An 18,525-nucleotide genomic window follows, 5' to 3' on the forward strand; every position below is an offset into this window, starting at 1 on the left:
GAATAACATAAGTGATTCTTGTTTCTTTCAAGGTGGCCCCTTTGAGAGGCTAGCTCACATTCCCCGATGCCACCCAGCTTCAAACAGCTGGCCTCCCGTCTGAGAGCTGCTTTCAGGAGTCGGTACCTGAACCGTGCATTATTTCCTCCTGTTCATTTGTTGTCACTCACCATACTGGCACCCAATGAACTCTGTTTTTAGAAAGTAGATCTCCGCTTGCCACTGTGGGGGTTCAAAACTTGCTTTCTCATTTGTTACGTGAGGCTGATCACTCAGCTTCCCTGGATTTATTTCCTCATCTATGACATGGGCACAGGACCGTCTCACCTTGCTGTGGCGAGATGACACACAAAAGCACCGTAGGACTAACCCGCTCTCTCCCCATCTCTCTGCTCCCCATCCCACCTTATTTATGAGAGGACATGAGATATTTAGTAGAAAGAGCGCTGGATTGAGTCAGGCGAGGGCGCCTATGTGATCCTAAGCCAGGAATTCACCTCTCAGACCTGTTTCCTCATCTATAAAATGGGAGATGAGTTCCTCACTCTGGCCAGCCTCAAAGGGTTAAAAGGATAAAACAAGAAAAATCATAGGACAGTAATTTTTAAATATAAAATGTTAGACAACTGTGTATGTGGTCTTAGAACCTGAGTGGTGGTGAGTTCAAGGTCAAGTCCGTACCAAAGGGCCACCATCGTGGAAAGTATCTGAGAAAGTCCTTGGAGAATTTCTCACTCATTCAGCTCCAGCTGGGACTTTGACACTTACATCTTCCTGAGCTTAAAAGTGTGGGAATCCGCAGATCTGCCCAGATGAAACACAACCAGTGTCCACTGCTGTGCAGGAATCCAGGACCTACTGAACTAAGTAACCCCAGGGCACTAAGCAAGGGAGGGCTGGAGGGGGTGGAAGATCATCTTGCCCCCACCAAACAGCACCTGCCCTCACCAGCTGGGGCTGCCATAACAAAACTACCGCAGACTGGGTAGCTTAAAGAACAAACACTTATTTCTCACAGTTCCGGAGGCTGGGAAGTCCAGGATCAAGGTAAATTCATTGCCTGCTGGAGAGATGGCTTCCAAGTTCGCAAATAGCCGTCTTCTCGCTATGTCCTCACATGCAGGAAGGGGTGAGAGAGCTCTCTGGGGTCCCTTTTGTAAGGGCACCAATCCCATTCATGAGGGCTCCACCCTCATGACCTAGGAGTTAGGATTTCAACATGTGAATTTGGGAGCGGTGGGGGCGGGGTGGGGGTGGGGGACGCAAACATTCAGTCCATTGCGGCACCTAGAACAGAGAAAATCTCTAGGCTTCCATGTTCCAGGGAGGGAAGAGGTTTTCCTACTTGAGACATGAAAGGCAGGTATGGATGGCAGTCCGTGCTGCTTTGGTTATTTCTAAGCTGGCGAGGCTTGGATTGTAGGTGACATTTCCTATTCTCAAAGAAAAGGGACGCTTGGGAACCTGGAGGCTGGTGGAGTTTAGAAAAGTACAAAAGGCCCACCTACTTATATTGCAGTCATAAGAGTAGCAGCTCCAAGGTCTCCCTGCTGGCATATAGCAGGTGCTCAATAAAGCCCGTAGCAGCAATGAATGAGTCCTATAGAAAGTAACAATGCTGGATCAAACTAGCTCTCTAGAAGCTCATAGATATCTCTTGTCCACCCTAACTGTCCGGCTTTAAAGCTCATGGTCTTAACCACGGCTCTGTAAGGACTTTTCAGTTGTGTTAATCAATAGGACATGCTTGCTGTCCTGCCTTCTTGGTTACAGCAAATGTCCTTTCAAGCACGAGAGCCTGGGATTGGGGGGTGGGGAGTGGTGGCGGTGTTAGGGAGAGAGACAGTGCATGAGAAATCCAGTGGCTCCACCTCCTCCCTGATGCTTAATATTGTCAGTCTTTTTCATTTTAGCCTTTCTGGTAAGGAGAAACACTATATTCGTTGAACCCCTTGAAATTTATTTATCTATTCACTCTGTGCTTCTGTTCAGTCCCCACTCTACGCTAAACATTAAAGAGAACAGTGGTGAATAATCATGGTCTGTGCTCCCACGGGCTCGCATCAGACAGCTGGGTTGTGAATGCGGCTCCACCTCTTCCCAGCTTTACTAACCATGGACAAATTCATTTCACTGAGCCTCAGTTTCCTCATCTGTAAGATAAGGTTGCTATTACAAAGAAAGGCGAAGATTAACTGTAATGAGGTATGAAAGGCCTGGCCTACACGGCAAGAAGTGTTAGCTGTGACTATTATTATTCATTTATTTTGCCTGCTGTGTACCAAGTGCTGTTCCAGTGTCCTCTATAGATTACTATTCATATTAAAAATCCTATTGATTTCCATAATGTTTTACAAATTGGGAAAAGGCCACTGTGGTTTGAGTTTCATGGCAGAACACAGGATCACAATGTGTGGGTACCCAATGGCTTTCTAGGAGCATGATTCTAGAATCTCAGAGGTAGCAAGCTGGGGACTAATGGCATATACTTTGCCTCTATTTGGCTGCCCAGTGACTTTCATGTACCTGCTCCTACTCTTTGTTCAGAACCTGAGGGCTGATGACTTATAAAGATGAAAAAAAAATGAGATCTTGAAGAAAGATCAGTGTTTAGTGGAAGGGCCCTGAGCAAGTGGTTCCCACATTTGAATTCTTGTCACTGGCAGATGTGGTTTTCGGGAAGGTCTCTAACCCCCTCTGGGGCTTCAGGTGCCCACTTGTTTGGAATACTAAACTCAGTATATTAGTTAGTTATTGCTGTGTAACAAACCATCCTGAAACAGTGACTTAAAACAAAAACTATTATTTCTCATGAGTCTGTAGGTCTTAGCTGGGCTAACTCATGTGCCTGCAGCAGCTGGGGGGCAGTTGGTCAAGGATGACCTTCGCTGGATGACCTAGCTTTGTTACATGTAGACCCAAACTTCTCATGGCAAAGACAAAGGCCAAAAAGAAAAGGTGGAAGCCTTTTAAGACCCAGGCTCAGAATTGGCACACTGTCACTGTCTTCACATTCTGTCGGTCAAGCAAGTTAGAACTCCAGCCTGGACGCAAGAGGTGAAGAGAGAGATTCCATATCTTGATGGGAGCAGCTGCTAAATTACATCGCCAAAAGCATGGATACCGGGAACGGTGGAGAATGAGGAATGTTTTTGCAGTCTACACACTCAGATCCCTAAAATCTCTAAAATCAAATAGTTCATGGAATCAGTGTGCAAGAAAGACGTTGAATTCTCATCGTCTTGGGCCAAGGCTAGGTATGTTTTTCCTGAGTTTGGGATAAACTGACCAGATTCCTAGTCACTAATGGTGCTGAGCTCGGCTCCAAATGGACAAGACTCAAGAACATGTTTTTACTCAGACACTCACTCTGAATTTATTGAGCACCACTTGTGTGCCAGGTACTGAGCTAAGCCCTGAGGAGGTAGACTAGCCCCTACTCTCACACACCCTCAAGTCCTTCAGGATCACAGACACGAAGCGTTGTAATGCAGCACGCACAGGTGTTCGCAGGTTCACGGAGAAGGTACTGCTGGGGCTTGTTTTAACACAACACCAGAGACCTTCCTACAGTTTGAGTTTCCTTCAGCCCAAGGCTGAGACAGATTTGGGGGCCTCTTTTCAGACCACTTATGAAATCAGGAAGCCTTGGAGCCTGACTGTTCCATTTAAACTCCATGGCTCTGGAATTAGCCTCATCCAAACCCCTCCAGCACTGGACAGCCAGGAAACGGAAAAATAGAACAAGGTGTCCAGAGCCAGCCTATGAATTTGATTGGTCTCCTCCTGTGCTCCAAGACTGTCTCTGCTATTTGTAGCTACAAACCCAGGCTACAGGTTACTCTCACACTTGCAGGCTACTGGGGCTTCAGAGGGAGTTATATAAACCTTGATGTTTCCTGCAGCCCCTCCTCAAATAGATACCCAGCTGGCATTTTTCCTTAAATATCACTCATTTTTAAAAGGAGAAAAAAATGTTGGAGGCATCGAAATAGATCACACTTTAAAATGCAGAGTAGCAGAGAGTCCATTCAAATTATTCTCTTAATAGAGTTCTTCAGAGTGAGGAAATGAGGAGAGCACATAATCGCTTCTTTTGTCATTTGAGAAAAATCTAAGGACTGCAATCCATTTGTCTGCAAATGTGTCTCCTAGGTACAAATTGCAGCAAGCAATCTATTCCCAGGGTAAATGGTCTTTAATTAAAGTCAGTCAGTTGTCCCAGGTGGTTGGGGGGCAGTAAGCATTGTTTGAAGCCCAAACTACTATAAATCTCCTTCCCTTTAAAAATAAAAAAAACATATTTTTTTAATTACATTTTTTCCTTGCTGTGAAAATTAGATAAAAGCTTTGTTTATTAGTAAAACTATTCTGGCTCTCATTCATGAATAAAAAATTTCGTAGTAGGCCTCTGAAAAGCAGAAGAATTTCCATAGCAATCCTGGTAAAAATACATCCTCAAGTATTGATTTTTGTAGCTGAAGTGCATTATATGTTTTGCATGAGCTTTTGAAAGCTTAGATAAATGAGGTGGCTCAGAAAGCAGATGAAAAAAATGGGAGGAAATTATACCGATCCAAAAGAAGATAAATGTCCACTAATTCCCAGATTAACATTTTAGACTCCTGTGTTTTTATAGGGAAATTTTTGCAATGCTGTTAATGAGAGATTGGTTTACAATGTCACATACCAGGTAGAATCAACGAGGCCTTGTCTGAGTTCTCAGAGTCAGCTACACTCAAAAGGAAGTGGAGTTAATGTAACAACACAGAGTGCCCTGGCATCTGTATTAGATGGCAGCACTGTCCCCAAGATGACATATTTTAAAGGTGACATTGACCCTCAAAATCAGCTGTGTTAGTGTGTACTCTCTGGTCGCAAGAGACAAAGACTCAAGCCCATTTGGTTTAAGCCAAAAAGGAATTTACTACATCACTTAGTTGAAACCACTAGAATTGGATTTCAGGCACTGCTTGATCCAGGCATCAAATAAAGTCCCAAGACACCATTTCTCTTTCTCTTTCTCTGTGCTCCACTTTCTCTGGGTTAGCTTCATTCTCAGATTGGCTCTTCCTTGATGATAACAATTTGACTACAGCTTCTTTAGCTTCCATCCACACAATTTATGTGTGGTATGAAAGAACTATGCCACTTTCTTGATTGTTTGAACTGAAGTCCCAAGGTTAGCTCTGACAAGCTTTAATTGGGCCCATGGCTCTGCCTGTCCCTAACTAATCCTTATGTCCAGAGGGATGAAAGGTGTGGATTGGTCGAGGTCTGGATCACATGATCATCCTCATTGCTGAGGTTCTAGACATTCCCACTCCAAGGAGAGCAAGGGCTAGGAGTGAGGGAGGAGAGGAGGTGCCCCAGATGGTGATTTGGGGACCTATTAACAAGAAGGATGAGTGAATGCTGGCCTTTGAGACCTCAGATTTCTGCCACATCCACCTTTCATTCTTTCCTTCAATAAATACCTGAGATCACATAATAAGCCTTCCTGAGCTGGGTACAAAAGTTATGGTGGTGAACAGGAGGATTCAGGCTCTACTCTGAGAGCAAGCACATAGTCTATCTTGTGTGTATTAGTCAGCTCGGGCTGCTATAACAAAATACCATAGCCCGGGTGGCCCAAACAATGGAAGTTTATTTCTCACAGTTCTGTAGGCTGGGAAGTTCAAGAACAAGGTGCCGGGAAGTTGAGTTTCATCTGAGGCTTCTTCTCTTAGCTTGTAGGTGGTCATCCTTTCTCATTGTGCTCACATCTCACATGACTTCTTTGTGTATGCATGGGTGAAGGAGAGGGAGAGGGAGGGAGAAACAGGGAGAGAGAGAGAGAGAGAATGCTTCCTGGTGTGTCTCTTCATAAGGACACTAATCCCATCAGAGGGGGGACCATTCTCATGACCTTGTCTAACCCAAATTATTTCCCAAAAGCCCCATCTCCAAATAATATCTCACGGGAGTTAAGGTTTCAACATATGAATTTTGGAGAGACACAAACATTCAGTTCATAACATCATGCTGAGACTTGAGCCATGCTGTGGTCTTCCAACCAACTCGATGTTTTTCCTGAGCACCTGCTGGGTACCAAGCCCTGGAAACAGAAAGAAGAGGAATACCAGGCCCCTGCCCTACAGCAGTATATAGTTGACTCGTGATTGTGGAGTCCAGGAGTCTATGGTCACTGGGGACATTTTCACTTCACCTCTCCTTCCCTTTGCTCATTTTATTACTTAGAATTGGATTCTAGTGGAAATAACAGAAAACCCAAAATAGTAATAGCTTAAACAACAACAACGACAACAAAAAGATGTTTATTTTTCTCTCACAAGTCTAGGTAGTCAGTCTAAGACTGGTCTGGTGACTCCAATCTCATTGGGGACTCAGGTTCCACCATTCATCCTTAGTTCCAGTCATCATGTCCACATTCCAGCTAGCAGGAAGGGAAAAAGAGGAAGAGAAGGAATGTCCCTTCCCTTTAAACCTACTATCCAGAAGTTGCACACACCACTTCCACTTCCATCTCATTGACTTGTGCACATGCCTCCACTTAGCTGCAAGGGACACTGGGAGATGTAGTCTTTATTCTCATGGCCATGTGCTCAGCTAAAATTGTGGCTTCCGTTTCTATAGAGATCAAGGAAGAATGGATACCAGGGGCACCTACCAGATGCAGCCACACTTACACTGTTTGCTCTGCTTGACGGGTCCTGCCCTTTCTTCTGTATGTCTCTCAAATTCATTAGTGGATTTTTTCAGTCTGGAAACCCGTGTTCTTCAGTTCTGGGAAATTTTCTTGAATTATTTATTTGATTATTTTCTTCCCTCTATTTTCTCCATTTCTAGAATTTCCACATTTCGAATGTTAGACCTCCCGAGCTGCTCTTCTAATTTTCTTTTCATTTCTATTTTCTCCCTCTCCTTCCCTCCCCGTCTCTTTGGTTCCGCTCTGCAAAATTTCCTCGAATTTATCTTCCAGTTCTTCTATTGAGTTTTCCATCTCTGCCACCAGACTATGTATTAATTTCCAAGAGTTCTATTTTGTGAATGTTCTTTTCTGAGCATCCTGATCTTATCTCATAGATGCAACATTTTCTTTCGTCTCTCCGAAGATGATTATGGTCTCTTTCTTCCTGCAGAGCTTCAGTGTCCTCTAAATTTACCTTTGCTGTTCATTTCCTCCTTGCATGTTAGTTTTTCCTCAAATGCTTGGGGACCCTTGGCTGTGTGCTCATGCTACACATGGGAAGAAAAGGAGATTATTAGAGCTCCAGTGTGGTGACCTGGAGGTGACCCAACCAGGGAACTCTTGATATCGGTTTTTGCTCTCTAGGGCTGGTCAGATTCTGCAGAGATGATGTAAGATGCTTCCATTCTCCTACCTACAGAGTGGACTCCTGGCTGCAGCTTGCTGAGAGCCAGGGGGGCGTGAGGCCTGGGGCAAAGTGGGACCGTCCAGAAAGCTTCACCGAACCCCCATGCTCTCAGAATGGTGTCCTCTGCCTCTGCCTCTGCGGGGTATCCCACAGCCCAGAGGACCTCTATCTAACTCCCCCACAAGACTTAGCCTCTAGTTTTCTGCTCAAATGAGGGGCAGGGGGCATTTTCTTGGCTGGCTAGAGATAGGGAGGCGATCTAAAGGTTTTACTGCTGTGCCTTTTAAGCTGACTTTCAACAAATCCTCCTGTTATCCCACTTCCAGAGACACTTTGTGTTGCCTCTGGGATTTTCTGGTGTAGACCTGAGAGCTTGTTTGCCTTCAGCCTCATGGCCTCTATGCTTTTTTTTTTTTTTTTTTGGCTTTGCTAAGTCAATGGTACACCTCTTTCTCCTTTTCAGCTGCCAAGACTTCATTAATATTGTCTTCTCCCCTGTTTGCTTTGTCCTTGTGGGTTGATGCCGTTTAAAAAAAAATCTCATACCGTTGTTTTCATGAAGTTTCAGGGTGGTGGGGATAGCGAGAAATGGAGGCTACTACATTTTTCTAACCCACTCTCTTTAACCACAATCTGTTGCTCTTCTAACTGCTTGGTTTTCTGAGCCTCAACATTATCATTATCATCATCTGTAAAATGGGGCAAATGATCCCTGTCCTGACAACTTCCCAGAAGCCTTTGTGAGGATCAGATGAGTTTTTGTATAAAAATTGATTGTTCAAACACCAGGATTCTAAGTGATGCTTGGCTGAGGGTAGATGGTACCTTCTAGAGGCTGGGTCTTGAATGGGCTCACCCTCGTGTCTAGGGGTGGCTGACTCTGGGCTGATCTGGGACCCTTGTCTGGGACAACAGCTCTGCTCTACGTCTCTCGTTTTCAGTGGTCCAGTCCAGGTCAGTTCTCATGGAGATGGCAGAGAGGCAAGAAAGTAAGTGGAAACATGCAAGTGCTTTTTCAGGCCTCTGCTTACATCATGTTTGCTATCATTGGCTAAAGTTAGGCACGTGGCTGAGCCTAGAGTAAGGACAGGTCAGAACACCCTGCTCCGAATGGCAGAGGGCGTGGACACAAGGAGAAGTGAGGGACTGGGGCCATTGATGCAACCTCTCTACCATGGATTCCTCACCTTTGAGTTTTCTTCAAATATACCCAGAATACTTTGCCTAAACCAGGAACCAGGCGTCCTGCCTCCCCGATTTATCTTCAGCTGAAAGAGTGACTTCTTTACTTACAACTTGGAAGCAATGCTCTCCATCTCCAAAACAAACAGAAATGATCTCCCTGATAGAGAAATTCACTCCCCAGGCTTGGACTAGGGTTGTAGATCACTGGCAACTGATTTAATCTGCTTAATTACTTGACTCAATCAGAAATTGGCTTAATTATTTTCTTGTTTCTCACCTCTTTTGAATCCATTCTGGAAACTAATCATGTCTTTAATACCAGCCCAGAGAGAAGCTTTTCAATTGAGAAATGTAATTAGCCCAGGAAAGTGAACGTAGGTGCTGCCCTTTGTCAAAGCTCCATTAAAAACTAACTCTGGTCAATACCAATGTGGTGTGGAAAAAAAAGGCACGATTTGTTCCTCTCATGACTGGGAAGGGAAGGCCCAGCAGGAAGTGGGGAATTAGGCACCTTGGGATCTCAGCAGGATGCTCATTCATTCATTCATGAGGCAGTTCTAGACCAGTTCTGGGCCGATGATGGAGATGCAAAGGTGAATTGGCCATGTCCCTTGCCCCCAAAGAGTTGTCCTTCTAGAGGAAAGCATCCACATGTAAGGGTGAGATAGAGTGCTGGGAATCCAAAGGAAGGCGCCACTGACTCTACCTCTGGAGCTTCCCAGAGCGGGGAATATGGAGCTAGGCCTCGAAGGATGAGCTGGAACTTCCCAGGCAGAGAAGAGCAGAATTGCATACCAGGTAGGGGGCGCAGCATGTGCAAGAGCGTGGCAGTGTGAGAGCCCAGGAGCTGTTACAGAAGCAGACTAGAGCAAGGCTGCCCAGGGCCTCCCAGGCCATCCCCAAGGCCTCCCTGAGCAGATGTGCAGTGTGTCCCTGGGCCATCCCATCGCACTTTTACGTTCCTCTCTCTCCTTCCGAGGGAGACTCTGAACAATCTGAAGGGTGGAGGATGGATTCAAGGTGATTAAGAACAACAGACTGCGCTTGAGAGCTGAAGAATAGAAGGGCCGGGAAGGGAGGGCACGCTGGGCCGAAGGCACAGCCTTGGCAAAGGCTTGGCAGTACGCTCCGCTGAATAGAGTGTGACTATAACATTAAATGCAAGGTGGATAATGAGCTGCCCAGGTGGGTAGGGGCTAGATCACAAAGTGCCTTTTAGAGTGTAATCGGAGACCAGCCTTTTGGCCTTGGCGTCTTTGAAGGGGGGACTGCAGACATGAGGGCCTCTCTAACCCTGCTTGGGCCACAGCTGACTCAGCCTCTCTCCTGCAAAGGTCCACTTTTTTAAAAAAGCTGTGCATTCCTAGAGTAGTGGTCACTGGTTTGCTTCGATCTCTGCCTGAGACTGAATTGTATCTGGAATGTGGTAGGGTGAAGAGGTCACCTAGCCAGGTAGCTCCTGTCCCTAGAGAGAGGGAGAGAGGTCCCCCTGCCACTAGGGCCAAGGGAAGGTTGAGCCACCACACTTGTGCCCACTTGGTTCTTACTCACCTTAACCCTCAGCCATCCTTTCAAAGAAAAATTCAGCCAAGAGAGACCACGAGCTCGCAGAAGTCGCCAGGTCCTGCCTCATGCTGAGACACACACCGCTGTCTCCCATATCCCACCCCATCTGATCCGTGCACACTCAAGTTTTTAATGGGGTGGTGACCAGCACGTGTGCAATTTTATATCCTGCTATTTTGCTTGTAGCCTTTTCCCCTGCCTTCCCTTCTCACTGGGACCCTTCTCACTGGTGAGGCAACTAGCATGGGAAGAAAGCACCAACACTAAGACTGTGGTACCTGCTGACTTGCTGTATGACCTTGGACAAGTCGCCTAACCTCTCTGAGCCTTAGTTTTGTCATCTGGACAGAAATAGTATAACCTGCTATGCTGTTGGGTTGTTATGAGGATAAATAATAAAATGCTCGGTTTAGTGCTTTGCATGTAGGATGTACTAAACAAGTACCCATGATTGTTATGGGGCCTGCTGGACCCAAATCGCTGCTGCCTGGACTAGCTGGGCAGCCTTGGGTTCAGTCATTTAATCCCTGAGCCTCAGTTTCCTCCTCTGTGAAATAGGGGTGATGATGCCACTTGGGGTGGGAGTGAGGATCAAACAGGTTCATTATCATGTGTGAAAACTGTAGAAATGGATGCTTTTTGTCCTTGTCATCACTTCATAGAGCCTAGCCCAGGGTGTTTTTGGCTTTTACTGTCAGGTGATATGGGAGCTCCTCAAAGCCCCCAGCTAGAGCTGGCAGCAGAACAATGGACAAAGGTGAGAGAGCACAGGAGGTTGAGAGGCCAGTGTCTGTACCTGCCCACCTGGGAACAGGCAGCAGGGCCATGTGTACAGGATGAGGTGGCTTTGCCCCTGACTCCAGGCTGTGGAGAGGAAACCCCCTCAGTAAAAGGAAACGTAATGACCAGGGTCCCGTTAAAGTTGCTGATGGCCACATCCAGCTCAACACATCACATATTGCTCAGGCCTCCCTCCTGTCTTCCTGTGGGGTCTCAACCCCAGTCCTGGGCTGGGAATGCAGGACTGCTTAGGAGTGGGGTTCAGAGTGAGCCTTGGCCACCGATGTGGGTTTCCATCCTGAGCCCCTGCTACCTGCGACTGGCTGGCAGAACACTCAGCCACACACACTTCTCAAATCTCCAAAGGAGGCAGCATGTGTCCTGAACACAGAGCCTGGCAGGAGGACACAAGAGCAAGAGAATGTGGGGGCTGTGCAGAGACATGACAAGGTTTTGATAACAGTGTCTACCTGACATGTCTGAAAAATCAGGCGTGCAGCTTCCTGGCAGGGCATGTAATTTCCTGTTAATGAGTTGCGAGAGGCTGGAACAAGTTATCAGGGAGGCTGGGCTGATTCCTTCCAGGGGAGCCACCAGGAGATGGAAGTCAAGCCCCAGCCTCCTTGCCCAGGGGACTCAGCTATATGGAGGGCATCTCTATGGAGAAGCAGAACTAAAACCTGGAATAAGGGTCTTCAGTCTGAGTCAGGATCTGCTGGTGGATCTTGACCCCAGGCTTCTCTAAGCCCTTGGCTGCACTCCCCTTGCCTCAGCAGGAACTGTGCAAAGTCTTCTCTCCTTCAGACAGAAACTAGTAGCACCAGCAACAAATGGCATCTCTGTAGTTCCCTGCTTGCAAAGCATCAATCATATTTATCGTTTTGGGCCTTCATAGCAATCTGCATTCAAGAAGCTGAGGTTCAGAGAGGCGAAATAACATGCCCGAGTTCATTCTATTTAGTGAATGTATTAAGGTAATGCTAGCTGCTGTAACAGATAATCCCAGACATCTCAGCGGACTGAGACAACAGACATTTCTTTCTTGCTCTTGTAAAGTCAAATTGATGGGAAAGGGAAGGAGTCTAATCCTCACAGTCACTCAGGAACCCAGGGTGACAGAGGCTCCATCATCTTCAGATTGTGACATGTGAGGTCAACCTTGGAGGATTCCATGGCTGGTCCTGATGGGTCAGGCCTCAAAGTGATGTATGTAACTTATGCCCACATTCCAGAGGCCAGAACGCAGTCACAGGGTCCCACCTAATGCAAAGGGGGATGAAACGCAGTTCCTTACTGGGCAGCAGTTTCCCCACAGTGGCTCTGCCCTAAGGAAGGGGAACAAGGTTTTTGCTGGCCATAGTAGAGGGTGTTTTCCTCAAACAGGCAGGGGACCCTGGACCCCCAGAGTTCTATGGGGGACAGCTACTTAGAAGTCAACAAGCACCTAGCATAGATCGAGACCTGGAAGAAGACCTGACCCTTTGAGGAGCCTGGATTACACAAACACTATCCCAGCTTTCTCCACCGCCTCTCCATGACCCCTTAGTTAGCTTCTAATCCACGTAGCTGCTCATGGGCCTGGCCCTACTGACATACCATGGCTCCCCATTGCCCTCTCAGTCACGTCCAAACTCCTTAGCCTGGCATTCACGGCTCTACAGGAGGACTCCAGCTTGGCTTGCAGCATTCCCTCCCTCAACCCCTCCCCACATACCCTGTGTTCCTCCCTGACCAGTCTCTCACCACAGGGCCTTTGCACATGCTGTGCCCTCCACCTAGAAAGTCCTTCCTCCAGCTCTCCCCAGCGCAGACTCCTCCTTGTCCCTCCTGATCCAAATCAAAGGTCATCTATGAGGCCTCCTTTAGCAGAGTTAGCTGCTTATTAGCCAGCATTGATCGAGAGCTTGCTGTGTACCAGGCACTGCACGGAAGGTTTAATAAGAATTAACTCATTTCTAACCTCCCAGGCCTATGAGATAGGCATCCCATGTTACAGATGAGTCTCTGAGAGATGCAGAAACTTGGGATGTCACACAGCTAGGGAGCAGCAAAGACAAACTCCAGACCCAGGTCTGAATGCTCACAGCTAAGACTTAACCACTGGGTAAACTTCCGCCTTTTATCAGCACTTGTCACAATACGTTATAACTATTCATTTACTTAATAGTTTGCTATGAATTTGCTGTTTTTTGAGTAAGCAGCTTCAGACTCTTCGAGGGCAGAAGTCACAGCTGACCCATCCTGGAATCTTCCTGACCACTGTCCCTGTCACCACCATGCCAAGGCCTGGGTGGCAATTATCTCTGAAATAAATCCTCTGCTCTCTTGAAAACCAGAACCAGAAATTCCTCAGATTATCGTCTGTCATAATCCCTTCCCTGCTTGCCTGTCAGTTTTTGAAAGTTAACCCAAAACCATTTGAAAATAATCTGAGAGGCATAGACTGGCCTTCTCCGTGCATGGTTAAGTACAATGGCTTTTTAATGATTTGAGCGGGTACCTTCCGTGGGTTGACAAAAATGGATTACCATAAATTTCTGAACACTGTGCCACCAAAATCAGATTTTTTTTCCCCATTTTCTCAGTCATCCTCACAAACCTTTGCTGAGAATGAAAAATACTCGAGGCTTTAATTGTTCAGTCACATGAGGGCGGTGCCTTTCCGAGTTCTGAGAACTGCTCTCTCTGGGAAAACCTAGAAGAACTCCTGGGGTTCGATCTTCAGGAAACTAAACTGTGTGTTTTCTCTGAAGCCGGGAGAGCTGTCTCCTGGGCTGTGGCACATTTGCTGCATTTGTGAATTGCTTTGGCCCTGAGATCTAAAACAGGCAGTGCTCACCCAGGAAGCATGCTTAGGGCTGTCCCACCGGAGGTGAGGAGCGGGTGGTAGTAGGTAAGTGGGGTGGGTTTAAGGGAGTCTCCCTGCTCAGCCCATGCACAGACCTTTCCACCTCCTGCTCCCTCTTTCTGCCAAACCCTGTGCCTCATCCAAGCCACCCACATCTTCAAGAGAGGTATTATCAGTCCCTTTTGACAGATACAGACTCACAGCTCAGAGAGGTTAAGTAACTTGGTTGTGGCCACACAGCTGGTAATACACAAAGCCAAAGCTCAAACATTTTGACCAAAACCATTTCTCTGCTGCCTCTAAAACAAAAATCTGATTAAATTGGATAAAAGGTGACTCAAAGGTACCCCCCTGCAGCCCATTTATATTTAAAAACCTTTACCGTGTACCTTCTAGTGCCAGTCTCTCTAGTAATACACATTATCTGACATTATCCCCATTTCACAGATGAGGATCTTGAGGCTCACAAGGGTGAAATAGCTAACCAGAGGTCACACAGCTAGGAATAGCCAAGGTAAGATTTCATTCTGCACCTACCTGACTGCAAAATAACTTCCTACTCTGTCCTCTGTAGGAAATAAAAATCTGTCCCTAGACACTCACCCTCAGTTAGGTGATCAGCACAGGTAAGTGTGGCATCAGGAAGCCTGCATCACTTCCTGTGTTAAGTGTACACGAGGATCCTTTCAGTTAAGGAGAAGGGTGGGGTGGCTTTTCTTAGATTCCAGAAGGAGCCTGTGGACCAAAGAAAGGGAAGATCCCCAGTCTGTAGAGGATGGGTTAGTCCCCTCCTCTTCACTGGGTGCTGGGAGTGAGTCAGGTGGGCCCATCATGGGCCCGATGGAGAAAGGGCTACCTGTTCTGGCCTCTGGTGGTGCTTGCTCTGGCTCCTTCTCAGTTCTCTATTCAGGTTCATTCAGTATTTGCAATAAATTATATTTACTTAGGAACTACTGAGTTCCCAGCATCATACTAGGTTCTTTGATGGTTCCAAAGATGAATGTGGCAAGACCGCCTCCTTCCAAGGCTGCTGCCTACTGGATAGACAGACTAACACAGACCCTTCTGTGTGGCAGCCGGGGCCATGCGATCAACATTGGGACCCCGAATGGCACGTGGAGGAAGTGTCACCCTTAGAAGGGATCTGGGAAGGAGTCTTCATGAAGCAAGTGGCACCACACTCATCTGTGTGTATCATGGGCTGGGCTCTGGCAGGGAGAGGCAGCCAGCTCTTCCCACACAGACAGTACCTGCTACTGAGGGCCATTGTCCCAGCCCACAGGTGGGAGGTGCTTCCAGGCCCTAAGGAGTTAGCCTAGGGGGGTCTTGTGGCTGTGGGCACCTCCCTGGGACCCTCTCAAACCCTCTGAACCTGGCCAAGTTCCCAGATATTGCACAGGATCAGGATGGCACAGCGATGAAAGGCAGAGCCCCAAGGCAGACGGCCTGAGTTGAATCCCACATCCCCAGTTCATCAACCCTGGGACATTTACAGGACCTCTCTAAGCCTCAGTCTCCCCATCGGTAACACGGACACAAATCGCACCCTCCTCGTCAGGTTGTTAAGGCTTAAAAGAGCTGCTGCCTGTGGGGCACTAAGCAGCAGCGTGTCTGCTGCCACACACTGATAGCTGTTGCTGTCACTCAGCTGAGGCCTGCCGTGATGCGGGGTGCTGCTGCGATCTCTTAACTCTCAAGATCGTTCTGCAAGGTGGAGGAATTGTTGCTTCCGTGGTACAGATGAGAAAACTGAGGCAGCTAGGAAGTGTGGCTCCAAGGCTCGGCCCTTTCTGCTGGCCCACTCCCTGTAGCTCAGCCACCCCCATGACTGGAAGGACTCTCCTGGAGAGCCCAACTCTGCACCAGGCTCTCCAGGCACTGTCTCTGCTGTCTCTTTATGATTTGGGGGTGAATAGGACCTTCGACATCCTTTCTTTTCCCCTTTCCAATAATCATTCATCTTATCAGAGTCACACATCTGTACCGCTTGGCTCTGGCCCACAGGCTGTGTTTGCCATGATCAGTGCATAGCTCTGTGTGGCCACAGTGTATATCTGAGATGGCATTATGACCCTGCATCTGTGGGGCCTGGGCCACCCTGGTGCCATCAGAGGACAGCTGGAGGCTCCCGCAATGGGGTGGAGATGAGACAACTGGCTAATGTTGCCCTGTGCTCTGGGTTGGTTCTCCTTGTTCCTGGACTGGTAAACAGCTGCCCCCAGGTGGGAGGCATCTCCAGCTGCCTTCAAGGGGTCTCAAAGCACAGGCCCAGGTGCTCCCTGCCCCCCACCTTCCCTTGCTAAGTGACGAGTGGTCACTCATCAATCCAGGTCAACAGCTCCCTGAATTACCCCACATGGGGTCCCCCCTGGGCCACTCTTCACACAGAAGCCAGAGGATCATTTTGAAATGTCAGTTAGAACAGTTTCTAGGCCATCTCTACAGCCCCGGAGGCCCTGTGTGGCCTGGCCCCACCCCCTCACCGCCCACTGCATCCCCTCTTTCTCGCTGTCTGTGACCTCCGCTCTGCTCCACAAACGCGCCAGACTTGCTCGCCTCAGGCTGTTCTATCTGCCGTGCGTTCTGCCCGACACGCCCCCACCCCCTCTCTTTCTTCCTGAGCTTCCTTCAGGCCTCAGCTCCGATGCCGCCCCCCTCCTGGCTGTGGCTTCCGCTCTCTTTTCCTTTATCACACACATCACTTTATAATTAGATGTCATCTGTAGGACACCTGGCTGGTGTCTTTCTGACCACCAGACCTGCAGCTCTCTGAGGGTGGGGACCAGGATGGTCTGTTCCCCACTGTGCTCCAGCACCAGGAACATCCCAAGCACTCAAAAATGTTTTTGGGGTGAATGAGTAAATCTTGAACAAATGCCTTAATTCCTTGAAGCCTCAATTTTTATCTGTAAAAGAGGGACATTAATAGAGTTGTGACGAGGTTTAAAAAACGAGATGTGTGTGAAACATGTAGCACAGTGCCTGGCACAAAGCAAATAATCAATGCTAACTACGGTCATTTTTATCAACCTGTGACAGGGAAGGGGTTGCTAGCTGGCATTTAGGAGTATTCCACATTCCACAAGCAGAGCTTTGTGGGGTGTCTACCTTGGGCCAGGATCTCGGAGCATTGTAGAGTTGATCTCTGTCCCCAGCACCTCATACCACACAGGAGCAGCTTCTGGCAAAGGGCACCAGCTCCCAAGGAGGCCTCCTCATCTAGTATGAGGCAGTGGGAGGGGGACATCCAGCCCTTCGTTCAGCAGATCCCAGTGACGCCTGGACTCTACCGGGCCTGTGCCAGCTTAGAGTTACCAGGCTTAGACTCAGGCCCAAAGACGCTCACTGCCTGGGATGGACTTGAGAATCAAGGACACAGATGACCCAGTACCATAATGAAAGTTGAAAGGCAATTCTTTTGATAAAAGAGTTCAGAGGAAGAAGACCTCAGGTCCAGATGGGGAATCAGAAATGTCTTCATGGAAGAAGCAGCATTTTCTCTAGGACTTACAATAGACGTGTGGGTTGAGGTGTGTGTAGAGACGTTTTGGGTTAGAGGATCACATTTGAAGTAGAGGGAACGGCTTGAGTAAAGGGCTGGAAGGCTAGAAAGAGTAGACCACATAGAATCAGTAGTCCGGCTAGAGTATGGAAAACATGAAAAGACTTAAGAAACAGAGCTGGAAGGGCATTACATCAGTCAGCTGTTTTCAGAATAATGCTGTGTAATAAATTACTCCACAATGACTGGAGGCAGCAACGAGTACTTATTTCTCATTTATGTGGCTACAGAGAAGCTGGAGTTTGGTTTATCTAGGCTCTGCTCAGCAGAGTCCAGATCTGTTCCACTTATCTCTCATCCTTGAGCCAATGGCTACTTGAGACTTTTTCTTCTCATGATGAAAAGCAAGAGTGCAGGAGAGCAAGCCCAACCCTGCAGGCAGGCATATTTCAAACCTCTATTCAAGTCATGTCCACTAATCCCACTGGCAAGTCTCATGGCCAAGCCTAAGGTCAAGGGCAGAGTTTAATTCCCCACCTACCATGAGGCCAAAGCAAGTTACATGGACAAGGCCAAGGTCGATGGAGCAGGGATGTTTACCCCTCCCATGGAAGTAGAGAGAGAGTACTGAGCAATCATCTGATTTACAGATAAAAGCCAGGAAGAACCAGAGTATGGAGGGACTCTGGGTCTGCCCTGAGGAGCTACCAAGAGCAGCAGTTGGGTTTTAGTATTTCTTGGGGTGAGCAGCTAAGAGTTCCAGCTTCACTTTTCTCCCCATTGAGGCAAGAAGTATATTTAAAATGCCACAGCGCCTGCCCAGCTGAGTCCTGCCTTCCTAAGGGCTCATGCCTCCTGCCCTCCTGGCACAAAGGCCATGTCATTCTTTCCTGGCGGGCCCAGGATCTGCAAGAGATCCTAGCTTTGCCAGCCTAGTGTGGCTTCCTCTGCTGGAACTGAGCCTTAGGATAACAGCCCCATGCATTGAGTACCTACTGTATGTAGGGTAGATCAAATTCTCTTGTATTGAGTGCCTGCTGAATGCTCTTTGTATACATGTGTCTGAACTGGCCACACTGTTCTAAAAAGGAGACCTCGTTGTCCTATATTTCTGAGGCCCAGAGGGGTCAAGTCAGTTGTCCAAGATCACTCAGCCGGGAAGGAAGCTGGGGTGAGCACTAAGCCCACAAGGTCGTGTGGGAGGGAAGGTGGTATCTGGTTGCAGCTCCGCCCTGCGCTGCTGAGTCCGTGCGACTTTGGAGTCG

At 47.8% G+C, this 18,525-nt stretch overlaps 1 protein-coding gene across 1 annotated transcript in view; it reads left to right on the forward strand.

Annotated features, from left to right (window-relative positions):
- MAN1C1 (mannosidase alpha class 1C member 1) overlaps positions 1-18,525 on the forward strand; it is a 136,165-nt gene that overhangs the window by 73,508 nt on the left and 44,132 nt on the right. The window lies entirely within an intron of this gene.

Source organism: Pteropus vampyrus, unplaced genomic scaffold, assembly GCF_000151845.1.
Source record: "Pteropus vampyrus isolate Shadow unplaced genomic scaffold, Pvam_2.0 Scaffold36, whole genome shotgun sequence".
NCBI classification, from domain to species: domain Eukaryota; kingdom Metazoa; phylum Chordata; class Mammalia; order Chiroptera; family Pteropodidae; genus Pteropus; species Pteropus vampyrus.